We start from the raw sequence: 15827 nt of genomic DNA, 5'->3' as shown, positions 1-15827 counted from the left end.
TATAAGAGAGAAAATTAGACTTGCAGCAAGTTGATGTAGTGACTGCATATTTATATGGTCCACTGGATAATGAAAGTACAAGAGGTTATTGAGCTGAAAGTACAACAAGTTCTCGAGAACAATATGATAATCATCAAAGTATATGATCTGAATATCCTAGGAACCTCTGGATACAATTTTCCAAACAGTTTAATATCTCAAGAAAGAGTTTGAGATGAAAGATCTTGGAAAACAAAGTTTTGTTTGAGATTACAGCTTGAGTACATTAACAATGAAATCCTTGTGCATCAAATAGTATATACAGAAAAAGGTACTCAAAAGATTTAATATGGACCAGTCTCACCCATTATCTAGTACATAGGCGTGAGATCACTTGTTTTGGGCACTGATCCATTCAGTCCAAAGGTGGACGATAAAGAAGCTCATTTAGTCCTGAGATGGATGATGCATAAGTCTTGTTTTAGACACTGATCTGATTTGTCCATAAGAAGGACGATGAAGAAGCCTTTGATTTTTGTTTATTTTATACTAACCAGCCCAAAGAGGGGTTAGTTGGTTTTGTTGATTTATTTTCAGACAGGTTATGTTTTACACATGGTGGTACACGCATATCACAGCAACATCATCCAAGATTTTGTGTGTGTGTATTTGAGGTCGATGACTCAATATGTTCGATCAGATTGTGGCATGGCCGATGGTAAAGAAGAACCAACTATCATGTTCGAGGACGAAGCATATTCTGCCCAAGATCTTCATCACCCACGGATTGCAGAAAATTGGAGAGGTCCAAGGGACCTTCAGTAATGTCCAAATCAGGGGGAGTAATCTTTGTTGTACTTTTTTTCCTTCACAATGGTTTTGTCCCAATTGGGTTTTCCTGGTAAGGTTTTAATGAGGCAACATTAAAGCACATTAGAAGCTCTAAATGGTTATGGCATCCAAGGGGGAGTGTTTGAACCAGATTCTGGATAGCTCATAACCAAGAGATTATGATTTGTAATCTTTCTATTTATCTATGATGGTGTAATCTCCTATATAAGGTACATGTACCAAACACGATGGCTCATAACCAAGAGATTATGATTTCTAATCTTTCATATTTGTAATCTTTCCATTAGGGTTTAACAATCAATGGATTTTAGCAAGACTAGTAAAAAGATTTATTAATCACTCAATCAGTTTCAAGGCTGATTTTAGGAATACTAGAATATAGATTTCAAGCATGAATTTCAATGAATCAGTTTCAAGGCTGATTTTAGAATTACTAGAATATAGATTTCAAGCTTGAATTTCAATGAATCAGTTTCAAGGCTGATTGGTATTTAGCATAAACCATGTGTAAAAATTTTATCTAGTATCCGAATTTATCAAACCTCAAAAACATATAATCAGATCAATCAATTTAATCGAACTTAGCATACAATCTTAAACATGTACCTTAAGGTACCGGTACCAAACAGGTATCCTTGTATTTAAGATTGTTTCTAAATTGAAACTGTATGGTGAGGATATAACGGATAAGGATTTGCTAGAAAATACTTTTTCCACCTTCCATGCAAGTAATGTGTTGTTACAACAACAATACCGTGAAAAATGGCTTCACCACTTTTGCACATCTAATCTCATGATTATTGCTAGCTGAGCAAAACAATGAATTGCTAATGAGAAACAGTGAATTGAGACCTCCTGGTTCCACACCATTACCTGAAGCCAATATGGCCGCAGAGGATAAGAAAGAATCCAAAGAAAGTAACCACGTCTATTATGATAAACCACACGGCCGTGGCCATGGTGGATGGAGAGGACGTGGCCGTAGCCAATACAGTTCATATGGCCGCGGGAATAGCTATGGCAGAGGTCATGGGTATCAACCTGATTCAGGCCGTGGTCGAGGCAGAAGCCGTGGTATTTCTAAACCACAATACTCGACCAAATTAGTGTGCCATAGATGTGGAATGGGGAACCATTGAGCTAAGATATGAAGGACTCCCAAACATTTTTGTGACCTCTATCAAAGAGAGTCTGAAAGGGAAGAATCCTGAAACCCACTTGGTCTATAAAGATGGTGAAAAATAATTTCGAACATGATCAAGAAGATCTTATGGAATATGAGACTTATGATTGCCTAAAAGAATCAAGTTGATAATCTGATTTCGACATCAAACTTGTGTGGTTGCTTTGCTTGATAATCTGATTTCGACATCAAAGTTGGTAATCTGATTTCCACATTACTTGCATGGAAGGTGGAAAAGGTCTTTTCTAGCAAATTCTTATCCGTTATATCCTCACCATACAGTTTCAATTTAGAAACAATCTTAAATACAAGGGTAACTGTTTGGTACCTGCACCATAGAAACAATCTTAAATACAAGGGTGCTTGTTTGGCACCTGTACCTTATATAGGAGATTACACCGTCATAGATAAAGGGAAAGATTACAAATCATAATCTTTTGGTTATGAGCCATCCACAATCTGGTTCATAACACTCCCCCTTGGATGCCATAACCATTTAGAGCTTGTAATGTGCTTTAATGTTGCCTCATTAAAACCTTACCAGGAAAACCCAATTGGGACAAAACCATGGTGAAGGAAAAAAGTACAACACACATTACTCCCCCTGATTTAGACATTACTGAAGGTCTCTTGGACCTCTCCAATTTTCTGCTATCCGTGGGTGATGAAGATCTTGGGCAGAATATGCTTCGTCCTTGAACATGATAGTTGGTTCTTCTTTACCATCGGCCATGCCACAATCTGATCGAACATATTGAGTCATCGACCTCAAATACACACACACAAAATCTTGGATGATGTTGCTGTGATATACGTGTACCACCATGTGTAAAACATACCCTGTCTGAAAACAAATTAACAAAACCAAATAACCCCTCTTTGGGCTGGTTAGTATAAAATAAACAAAAATCAAAGGATTCTTCATCGTCCTTCTTATGGACCAATCAGACCAGTGTCTAAAAAAAGACTTCTGCATCGTCCATCTCAAAACTAAATGGACTTCTTTATCATCCACCTTTGGACTGAATGGATCAGTGTCCAAAACAAGTGATCTCACGCCCATGTACTAGATAATGGGTGAGACTGGTCCATATTAAATCTCTAGAGTACCCTTTTCTGTATATTCTATTTGATGCACAAGGATTTCATTGTTAATGTACTCAAGCTGTAATCTCAAACAAAACTTTGTTTTCCAAGATCTTTCATCTCAAACTCTTTCTTGACATATTCAACTGTTTGGGAAATTGTATCCAGAGGTTCCTAGGATATTCAGATCATATACTTTGATGATTATCAATATTGTTCTCGAGAACTTGATGTACTTTCAGCTCAATACCCTCTAGTACTTTCATTATCCAGTGGACCATATAAATATGCAGTCACTACATCAACTTGCTGCAAGTCTAATTTTCTCTCTTATATAGTCAGATTTATGAGAAAACTAAAAGTAGTTGCATCCACCACATGGGAGTATGTCTCCTCATAATCTATTACTGGTCTTTGTGACAATCCTTGTGCAACATCAGCTTTATTTCTCACGATTTCTATTCCTCACAAGACCCATTTATATCCACTGGTTTTAACATCATATGGCGTCTTAATCATATGGCCAAATACGCCTTTCTTCCTTAAACTATTTAACCCCACGTTTCCATTGAATCCAATCTGTTCTACGAGTGCACACTCTTATATTGACGTGGGTTCATGATCCTCGCTTATATTCATAAATTCAAGTGCTACCTTGTATGCAAATAAATCATCTTATGTCGACATTCCTTATTGGTTCCATTATGTTCCAGACATGAAATAATCGATTGAGATTCATTATTATCAGGACCTTTATTACTTTGCAGCTTGGCGTCCCAAGCTACATTGTTTGGTACCTGTACCTTAGAGCCGGCCGGCCTTATCTCCATGTCTGGGATGGTTTCCTTAGTAATCTCGGATTTGAATTTTGATTATCATTCTCTGCACCTTTCTTTTGTTTCCGAGGATTCTTATCTTTTGGAACGTATTTGGTCTACCACGTTTCATACGTTGTCTAGACTCTATAGCAACTTGACTGTGTGTCTTCTTGGACATCAAATTCCTTGGTGCTTTACAAGCTGGTTTATATATGACTTAGTCATTCTTTTTCGGGTCAGCAAACGTGTCTGGCATTTGATTAGCTAGCTTTGTAAATGTATAATCTTTGGACGTCTATTTAACATTCTATAGTCTGAGGATCTTGCCAAGACATTGATGGTTGATTCCATTCTATTTCTTTTACCATTATTTTACCAACTTTATTATTTTTTTCTCCTCTTGGTCTTAAAATAATCAGTGTACATGGCCTCAAATATAATCACCCATAGTTGGCTCAAAGTACTTTATTATTGTGGGAGAATCATATCCAACATATTACATCATCCTCCTTTTGAGGTTCCATCTTAGTTCTCTGTGGTGGAGCAATTAGTACATAGACAGCACATCCAAATGTCTTATGATGGGGTATGTCTGGCTCTTGACCCGTTAATAATTGTGATAGGGGATATCTATGCTCACTAAATGGCCTGATGCGTATTAACTTAGGTGCATGTAAATTGTGTGTCGCCCAAGCTGTGAATGGGAGTTTTGACCTCATAAGTTATGGTCTATCAATCAGCTATTTGCGTTTTAAAAGATTTCGGCCAAGCCGTTCTTTGTATGGACATGTATCACAGAATTGTCCACACTTACCCCCATGGACATACCATAATCATTTAAACGCTTGGGACATGTATTCACCAGTATTATCTAGACATATTGTCTTTATTTATGAAAAAGGGGCTCGTAGCCGCTTTACTGGTGATGGCCTAATGCGTTTCTCTTATGTACATGCTACACACGTGAGATTCTTTGGGATAACTCTTCTTATCTTTTAATGTGTGCCTTCTGAATATCAATTTTTGCATCATGTTTGGACCAGGATGGCCAATCCGGTCGTGCCATAAAGTGTATATTTTCGCAGGCTTTTAGCCTCTATCATACTGATCTATGCATAGTCTAGGTCAGTAGAGAATGCATTTATAGTCTTTAGGACTTATTATGGCCTTGGGCGATTTTATACATATATCTGAAGGAACTCTTTGTTTCCTTCGCCCATTGTTTCAATATGAAAACCATTCATTCTTATATCTTTATAACTCAATAGGCTGCTCTTGCTCTTAGAGTTGGGTGAATATAAGGCATCACTGATTTCTAGATGCATACCCTTAGGCTATAATATATTAGCCTAGCCATAGTCTTCTTTCAGACAGGCGATACCTGTTTTAGTACTTATATTGGTGTTTTTCAGTGTACTCATATAGAAACATCATTCATTCATTTAATCTAAGCAGACAATGTAATATAAATAAATTCAAGGAGATAAAAATCAGAGAAAGCATACAAGCAAAGCAATCACACAAGTTTGATGTCGAAATCAGATTATCAACTTGTATTCTTTTAGGCAATCATAAGTCTCATATTCCATAAGATCATCTTGATCATGTTCGAAATTATTTTCATCATCTTTATAGACCAAGTGGGTTTCAGGATTCTTCCCTTTCAGACTCTCTTTGATAGAGGTCACACAAAAGTTTGGGAGTCCTTCATATCTTAGCCCAATGGTTCCCCATTCCACATCTATGGCACACTGATTTGGTCGAGCTTTGTGGTTTAAAGGATATACCACGGCCACTGCCTTGACCATGGTTCAAATTGGGTTGATACCCACGGCCTCTGCCATAGTGATTCCCACAGCCAAATGTGTTATAGTGGCCACGTCCTTTCCACCCTCCACGGCCATGACCGTGTGGTCCATCATTCTGGACGTGGTTACCATTTTTTTTTTCTGCGGCCTTATTGGTATCAGGTAATGGGGTTAATCCAGGAGGTCTCAGTTCACTGTTTCTCATCAGTAATCCATTATTTTGCCCAGCTAGCAATAGACTCATCCACGGACTTATAGTCCTGGATTCTGGGATTCCTCCAATTAAATAGGTTCTTTGGTAATAACACCGTTCTTTGGTGATCATATCTCGATTTTTAACTCTGTCCAAAGGTCTAGAGGATTATCTATAGTCAGATACTGATCTTTGAGACTCTTAATAAGATGATGGCTAATAATTAATATTTTCATGTATCAATCTTTCTCATTCGCATTATTGCCTTCTATGATACATTCACCAAGTCTTTTTGACTTTAGGATAATTTTTGTATCCAATGCCCACCGTAAATAATTATCTCCAGAGAGATTTAGGGCAGCAAAATCCAGGTTCATTTTCGACATCTCAAATCATATATCACTCAATATTTAGGTATAATTTTCATGCGGCTTTACTCTTAAAAACAATCAATTCGGATTTCAATCTTGTGAGGACAATGAGACTATCAATCTTAAAGGTATTTAATCAATCAGCCAATTTCTAGCAAGTCTCAGCAATACTATTTCCATGTGCTCATAATATTATGGTTTATGAAGACTAGCAAAAATGGATTCAATTAATCATGCAATTAGGGTTTAACAATCAATGAATTTTAGCAAGACTAGTAAAAAGATTTTATTAATCACTCAATCAGTTTCAAGGCTGATTTTAGCAATACTAGAATATAGATTTCAAGCATGAATTTCAATGAATCAGTTTCAAGGCTGATTGGTATTTAGCATAAACCATGTGTAAATAATTTATCTAGTATCCGAATTTATCAAACCTCAAAAACATATAATCAGATCAATCAATTTAATCGAACTTAGCATACAATCTTAAACCTCAAGACATTAGATTTTATCATGAATCTATCAACCTAGCATACAGATTCTCAATTCTCAAAGACATCCAAATCAGATCAATATAACCTATCATACGGATTATTTAGGGTTTCTATTTAAAACAGATCAGATTACAAAACTATCAATCCTAGCAGATGATATTAAACCTCAAGAATCATGCAATCAGATCATTCGGATTTTAAACAAGTAAACCTCAATCAATCTATCAACCTATCGGATTATATAAGCAAAGCAAGCTAGCAACCTATCGGATTCAATCAATGTTTTAACAGGCTGGTCGGTTTAAACAATTTTAAATCAGATGAACAATGAACCAAGCAGGATGAGAAAATAAATCTATCAATTTAACGGTCAAACAATGCTAGCAACATAGCATCAGATTCAATCAGATTTAAAACCTCAATGATCATAACCAAAAATAGTTTTGATTTCAAAATATTCGATTAGGGTTTTAATATGTGATTTGATAATTATAGTATAATTAATTCTGATACTTATATTATTTAGGGTTTATAGATATAGGGTTAGGGTTTATCGGATTTTAACTTGTAAAAACCGATTTGGGGTTTTAATCATGTAGGAACATGATTTAGGTTTTGGGGTATCGAACTTTTAGAGCTTCGATTTACTCAATTAGGATTTTTGATCTATTACCCTATGGTTTTGATTCATAAAGATTAGGGTTTTAGGGTTTCATTCTTTATCAATCAATCCATGTTCGATTATGGGTTCTTAGGTTTTGAATTACCTTTTAACATTAGATGATTGTTGAATCGGACCACCAAAGGAGTTGAGCCGCGAGCTGGACACGAACGGGACGCGAGCTGGAATGGATGAGTTGCTTCTATCAGGTCGCGGAAGTCCTTTGTTGCTTGATCGGGAACGCCTTGATCGTCGGACGTGAGCTGTCTAATGTTGTCGCAAATGAGGAAGAACGTCGGACGCGAGCTGTCTGATGTTGTCGCAAATGAGGAAGAGCTGTCTGGAGCTGCTCTCGGGTCACGAACGTCTGAGCTGGGATCAGGAACGCCTTGGGCTGAAGCTGATCGGGGACGCGAACTAGAACAAATGCGGGAACAAGAGACGCGATCGAGGTTTAGGGTTCGTCGGATCGCCGGCTAGGGTTAGGGTTTTAGGGTTTTTCGATTTGAGTATTAGCTTAGGAATTTAGAGTTTCGTGCTGATAACGTGTTATAAAAGTTATGGAAAAGTCTATCTTTATTCATAACATAGAGGTTCCTTATATAGGAGATTACACCGTGATAGATAAATAGAAAGATTACAAATCATAATATCTTGGTTATGAGCCATCCACAGTCTGGTTCATAACAAGTATACATAAATGCGTTTGACTCTCCACTCAAAAAAAAAGCTAACGCATATAAGAGTTAATATAAGAAGACAGAAAATCATCTAATGAGATATGCTATCACTGGGCTGGGCAAAAAACCCGGATCCGAAGAACCGAACGAACCTGATCCAAAAAAGTAGTACCAAACCCGAACCAAATTGATTAAATATCCGAACGGGTTCAAAATTTTGGTATCTAAAGAACCGAAACCGAACCTGACCCGAACCGAAGTATTTCGGGTACCCGAATGTAACCGAAATAGATTTATATACCTAAATATATTTACTTATTTTTAGATTTAATATATATTAAAAACATCCAAAATATACAAGATACTTTTAAGTTGTCTAAAATACTTGAAAATATACATAAATAGTCACAAGTAAATGTCTAAAATAGCTAAAATATATTCAAAACACCAAAATGCTTGAAATATCTATTGATTTTCTATCCAAATATTCAAATCAAACCAATTTATATGTTAATTTTAGGTATTTTGACATATTTATACAAATTTATATGTAATATATTATTTTGTTTTATAGATTTTGAGAAATTTTAAGCATCTAATGAATATTAAAATTTTAAAAATAATTTAAATGGGTGATCCGAACCGAATCCGAACCGAAATTTAGAAGTACCCGAATGGGTCTGAAATCTTTAAACCCGAAAATCCGAAACCCGATTAGATCCGAACCGAACCCAAATGGATACTCGAACGCCCACCTCTAGCTATCACCAAATAAGTAAAAACCATGATAACTAATAAATTTGTCTACTCAAAATAAAATTAAATCCAAAAAGATTAAATAAGAGTCTATATTAAATTTTACATATTGTAATTAAAAATAAAATTACGGGTTAAATTAATTAATCATGAAACGATCTCATGTTTTCACTTTAACATTTGTAAAAATATCTGGTTTCGTGTAGAGTCTGTTTTTTTTTGGAGAAACGTATAGGGGGTCTGTTACACACATTTATCATGTTTCAAACGTTCAATAGATCTATACAATATATATAGCAGAACTCAAGTACTCAAACTTTAAATAGATATATTATTATTTAGATATAGTATTATAGCTAGAATTCAATACACTATAACAACAAAAATTGAAGACGATAAAATTAACTTAAACGTACATATGCTTGAAGAGAAGCTTAATGCCAAATAATCAACGCTGACCTACAAAACCTTTTAAGTTAACTAAAAAAAGACAAAAAGATGGCTTAACTAACGAATTATTACTACAAACACAAGAAGGGAGCAAAAATAAACAATCAACATCCTAATTTCGATCGCAAAAGGTCCGTACATGATTCTCAAACCCAAATAAAAAAAAAACTTAACAAAAGATAGTCCACAACTGCTGACATATTTTGTAAATACATACAATCATTACCGGACTTTATCTTCCAATCTTCAAACGTCCAACGAACACGCTTGCACCAAAATCTAAAATGTATTAACCCAAAAACGCTTCTCCAATTTAAGCAGGTATTCTATCTAAAAAACACTCAGTTAATATGCACAAATTAAGATTAACAATAATGTATAAACTATATTGACACTACAATCAGTCAATCCTTAAAAATAAATATAAAACATCATTGGTCACACACTTTTTAATAAAACTAAGATTAATATAAAAATTCAAAACATCATCTATTTTGAAACATCAAAAACTTTCCAAAACATCATCTATTTTGAAACGGATTGATGGAGTATTTTACAATAGATAGTCTAACCCAAATACCTCACCGAAACTATATATAGTATTGTATATGCACCAAACTCTTAATAAAAACCCAACCACCACTATATTACGTTCCTGATCTAAAAATTAATAAACCATCCACGCCCTAAAATACATTAAAGCATCAAAATTATTATAATTCCTTCTAGCAAAACTTAATATAAAGAATATGCAATAAGCATCAATATACAATTAGTTTATTATTAATAACTGGCCTGCAAAGATAGTAATATAAAATATATCAAGTCATATGTTTGCCTAAGTAGTGACAATTAATATTATGGTTTCATTATGTCTACCGGACTTAAAATAACCTTCTTTGCATTGAATTTTTTTTTCATTATTTAAATTAGTAGTTCTTAAAATGTATAAAAAATAAAAATACCAACAAATTTGTAAAGACATATATGAAAAGAAAATAAAATGTTTAAGAAACTCCATCCTACTTACTATTATAGTAAAAATATAACAAAATTTTTAAAAATCTACAATAGTTATAATCATGAAAATCTTTTTAATTTTAAAAACTTATAATTTCTTAGTAAATAATAAAAATTAGTAAAAATAATGTTAATTCAATCAAAAACATATGAAGATGCAATGAGAATGTGTTTTCACTAAACCAAAAAAAAAACACAATGCAAAAGAAAAATAATAGTTAAAATAATTATCAAAATTATATTTTATACCAAATAAAAAAAATTCAAACAAAAAAATGTCAAATATTAAATTAACAAAATGTAATATCCCGCACGAAGCGCGGACAAACCCCTAGTTTATCTTAAAAGGCAGAGGATTCGTTCAATATTTTGTGGTATAATCACCGAAGATACAATTACTAAAAATAAAAAGAGTCCTCTTAAGAAAGCTTATATCGGGAATTGTCAAAATAACATTTACCAATAGAAGCATGAATCATAGTTCTCTAAAATTAAATTGCAAAATAAGTGACTAACACCAAATTGTATAATTAATGTTAATCAATAATGAAAGAAAATTACTATACTTACAAATGTATAAACCAACATCAATTCAATTGAATTGAAATTTGAATTTGAATTTTTTTAATGATTCTAAAGATTTAACACCTTTACTTTAATTTTGTATCAATCTGTAGCGGACTCAATATCTCTAATATGAACATAAGTGAACCAGACTTCCTTTTCAAAAAAAACATCATTTGAACATTTTTTGATCAAAAATAAAGATGAAGTTTTGTAAGTTTTGTGTGTATTGTCCATCAAACATATGACGAGAATATATACTATCATAGTACAGAGGCGGAATATTAATATAATACAATATTAAGATGAATACTAAGATAAAGTTGGCATCATAGTTCTCTGTATTAGTACTTACTTACTATTTTAACATAGACTAAGATAAATATCACTTACACATTATCTGTATTATTATTAAACTATAAATTATGATAACATATAGATTATGTTCCACATCCATTAAAAAATATGATTTTAAACTGAATAATAAAAATTAGTCCTAACTTGTCAAAGTTAAAAATTTAACAAAATAATTATATACCTAATTAAAAAGTTTGAATAATTTTATTATTTAAATTAATAAATTATTTACTCAGCTAAAAATTAATAATAAACTATTTACACCGCTAAAAACTAATAATAAACATACGACAAACAAGAAAAAAACTAAAATCATGGATTACATGAAAAATAAACAAAATCAAAATAATTAGACATCTAATTACAAAGTTTGATACAATTATATTATTTAAATTAACAAATTGACGACTTAGTTAAAAACTAATAATAAATTAATAGCTCAACTAAAAACTAATAAAAACATGATAAATAAGCAAAATAACCTTATGGAGAATATGAAAAAAAATCAGTAAAATCACTTCTTAAATAATATTATAGTTGTTCAAAAAAAAAAAATATATATATATATTATAGGAGATAGATATTTCAACCCAAAAAAAAATCCACAAAGATCTTATAATCATGTTATGAGAACCAAAAGCCAAACTATCTATTATTACAAAAATACCAGCTAGTAAATCTCCTCAAACACTTTCATTCCTTGGATTTGCTAGTTCTTTGATCCATAATTAGTTTTCAAAAGAAAAAAAAATTGAGCTGGATATTGCAAGCTCTGAGTAGCACTTGCAAGTCTGTGCCGAATGTCAACTTTGCTTTTGCACTAGCATGAACATTGACCAGTTCAAGATATGGCAATTTCTCGAGGAATTTTTTCATTTGCCCCAGCTCTCCTTTAGTTCCGCCGTAGTCTATTATCTCTAGGATTTTCACATGACATGAGGATAGGAATGAATATTCCGACAAGCATTCACAAATTATAGGTTCAAATTCTTCTCCATATTCATCATAGAAATGCAAGGGACCCTAAAACAGAAACATGGATGATCAATTATAGATTCTTCGTTCAACATTTGGTTTTGAGATATCAAGAGCTTTCATATACCTTGATGACAAGAGTCTTTAGATTTGGAGACTTTTTAAGCAGTAGTGGCAGAAATTTCCAACTCGTACACGAGTGTTGGAACTCAGTTGCAATAGATACACGAGATAGTTTTCCGAACAGTGGGATTAATTCAGCAAATGAAGATAATAACTGAAAAGGAAAAACAAATTAGTCACCAACTCCAACAGCTACAATCTTTAATCAGATAATCGAAACCTCAAGAAATGTTTTCATTTTATAAGAAAAAAAGACAGGAAAGTTGAAAGAATTTCTTCTTCATGTTCTCAAGATAAAAAGTAAAAGTACCTTTGAAGTTCCAAGAGACGACAGGTCGAGGACCTCGACATTTCTTAACCCTTCAATCAGATTCATTGGATTGCCTTCATTAGGAGATCCCCTGTACTCAAGAGAAAGCTTAGCTTCAACAAGGGAGTGGAGATTGACAATAGGATACTCATCTCCAATATAACCATGGTAGTTTAAGTAGGCAAGTCTTGGAGTATCAAAAGAAAAGCTCCAAGGAAGACTATATGCGATTGCACCTTTACATGAAAGAGTGAGTCTCTCAAGAGTAGTACACGAAATAGTTAGACACTGTCTCGCATACCAAGGGCAACCAAGTAAGGTTAATTCCTCAAGCACAGGACAAGCAGAAAGAAGAGCTTCAAACTCGCAACCAGAGAACCGAACACGAAAAAAAAACAGAGTCTTAAGAGAAGGAAGATAAGCATTCTCAGGAACCATAGCAAATTTAACGAGGCTTCCTAGTTTCAGTTTAACAATTGTCTTGCAAGTGAATATCTATAAAGGCATTGTAATCACATCTTTAGTGAGTGTGTCCAGATCAAGATCCAAGATACCACGGATCAGCACATTGATCATCCAACGATTGATATGAGCTGGTTCAACACTCTGTCGGATTTCCTAATGGTAGAATCACTAGACACAGCCAATACTCTGTCGACGAAGTCTATGAAACTCATGTCACTTTTGGGTTTCCAAAAGTCAACTTCAACGAAACGAAGATGAAGATTCGGAGTCGGACTCATGGCAAAGAGATTCCTCCATCTCTTTGAGAAAACAGAAGTTAATGCAGCTTACTTTGTCGGAAGAAAAGATAGAATTTGGCAAATAGTCTCATCAGGTAAATCGCTGATCCTATCCATCTTTTTCGCCTAGAAAGCCTAGAGTCCCCGACAAAGGCTGAGGAGAAACTAAGAAAACTAACACGTAAAGAAAAACTATGATTTAGGGTTGTCGGGTTTTATTGTATAATTTAAGGTTTGGTCTGATTTTTTTTTTTGGTAAAAATGTTAAAATTTTATACCATTTTGAGTTTTTTAGAGAATTTATAAAGAGACACTAGTAGCAGAGAAAGGAAAAAAAATCTAAACAACACAGGGAAGAAGAAGAAAAGGCAACATCAAGAGACCTAAAGAACAATCAAACAATCTTAACTCATAGAACTGAGAAGCATAGCAGAAGCTACAGGTTGACCAAATGAATGCATTGCCAAATGGAGATGACAACCTTTGATGAAATATGAGACAACGCTGTAGTAGAAATTGGCTTGCCTGCTAATGCTGCTCCAAATGATTGATGCCATCTCCGGACAGCTTTGCAAACCTCAGTCGAAGAAACTCAATCCTCCAACCACCACCAGTAGTAGGAAATTGAGCTTCAAGAACTCCTACCATTACTCTTACCAAAAAGCTCTAGCTGCGCCCACTGGGAAGTTCCACCTAAATCTCCAAAAGTTACCATTATTCGGTTCGGCTTCAGAACTAATGCGAACCATAGCAAAAATCGGGTGCAGTGAGAGCCACATTCTGATGTTGTTCTTCCAGACCTACAATTAGACTATGGATAAGCCCACCATTGTGAACCAAAAGATTCAACACTGGTGCTGGGATGACATATCCAAACATGAGGCTCTCTCGACGAATTGTCTCTCCCATGACCCACAAGAGGTTAAGAAACGCCGCCTCACACTAAGCCCGAGAACCGGACCTAGTTCCAAGAGCAACGCCAAAGCTACGCCAACGTGGGAGAGCCGGTGAGCAATTCCGACGAACCGGAAAGGAAGACCCTCCAAAAATAAACAACCGATGCAAAACGAACACCAAAAGCGGCGAAGACCGAGAGTGACAAGTTGGAGCAACCGTCGGAGGAGACCAAGAACAGGTCATAGACGGCCCGCCTCAACTCCGAGAACGGCAGTGGTACATGAACAACACAGCAGCAGTAGCTACTACACAGCACCCAACACAACCACGAGCTCGTCTCCGGAGAATCTCCGAAGCCCAACTGATACGCCCTAAATCGGGAAGGATCACTTTAGCTGGGTGTTGGATATGATCCGAGAAGCCAATCGTCAAGAGATGCGGAATGGCTCTTGATATACCAACTATCTAAGGCTAACCACCAAAGAAAGAATGAATGTGTTGGCTAACCACCAAACAACACACAAAGATGAATTGGCTGACCACCAAATCAACAAGCCGATTCACACCAATGAATTAGCTAAAGAACTCTCTCTCTCTCACTCAGAGAAGAGACGAAATAAACTCAAAAACATAGACTTATTTTATTCATAAAAGAGTTTACATATTTATACTAGATGTAATCAAAGAAATATATAATTATTCATGAGAATCACACATCTAGGAAATGAAAAATTTGACTAGAAAATAATAAATGAGTCAAAGTTGCTGAGTTTGAGGTGGACTGGTCAAAGAGACCCTTGGACTACTGTCCAGGTTCATTCTGGTCGTTCTGGTCCATGGTGGTAAGGATCAAGACGTGGGCTTGACGATCCGTACGGTCCAAATTCGCGAGAACTGAAGACCACCGGTTTTGTAAATTGCATAACTCTTTCATCTGAACTCCATTTGATCTGATTCTTGTTCGAGGAGTTCTGTAATTGAGTTGAGAACATTATCCAAGTGATTTCATGCGTAGAAGCCTCGAAGTTTGGAAGATATGAGTCAAACAATGAACATATATCTTTACTGCTTCCATGCTGGTTGGCTTCAATGGACTGATCCACGAACCGGGGCACATCACCAACAGAACCGGAGAAGGTAGGAAGGTCTCACCTACTCGACCCGAGAAAACGAAACCACCTACGCCGGAAAACTCCTCACCAACCCGAGGCAAGACACCAAGCCACCGAATCTAGAGAGAGGAGACACCCACACACGACCACGCGCTCCCACCGCCACAGAGGAAACAGATCTAGAAATTGAAAACCTAGATCTACTCCACTCCGTAACCCAAAAGCCGACTTCACCGCCAGTACACCCAAGAATCAACCTCGTCACGACACCACCACTCCGCCAAGAGATACCTGAAGGTCAGTCACCGAGGTAGAGATTCCTCCGTTTCTGCTCAGCTTCATCACAACAGGGCCGGAAACATATCAGCAGGGAAGGATGGACCAGTGAGGAA

At 35.3% G+C, this 15827-nt stretch overlaps 1 pseudogene; it reads right to left on the bottom strand.

The window, feature by feature from the left end:
* Nucleotides 1–11074: 11074 nt before the first annotated feature.
* Nucleotides 11075–14634, bottom strand: LOC106430370 (annotated as a pseudogene).
* Between the last annotated feature and the right edge of the window lie 1193 nt (nucleotides 14635–15827).

This window comes from Brassica napus, chromosome C1 (genome assembly GCF_020379485.1).
Source record: "Brassica napus cultivar Da-Ae chromosome C1, Da-Ae, whole genome shotgun sequence".
In the NCBI taxonomy this organism is placed as follows: Eukaryota; Viridiplantae; Streptophyta; class Magnoliopsida; order Brassicales; family Brassicaceae; genus Brassica; species Brassica napus.
The sequence above is the reverse complement of the archived record's forward strand: the minus strand, read 5'-3'. Positions and strand labels throughout refer to the sequence as shown.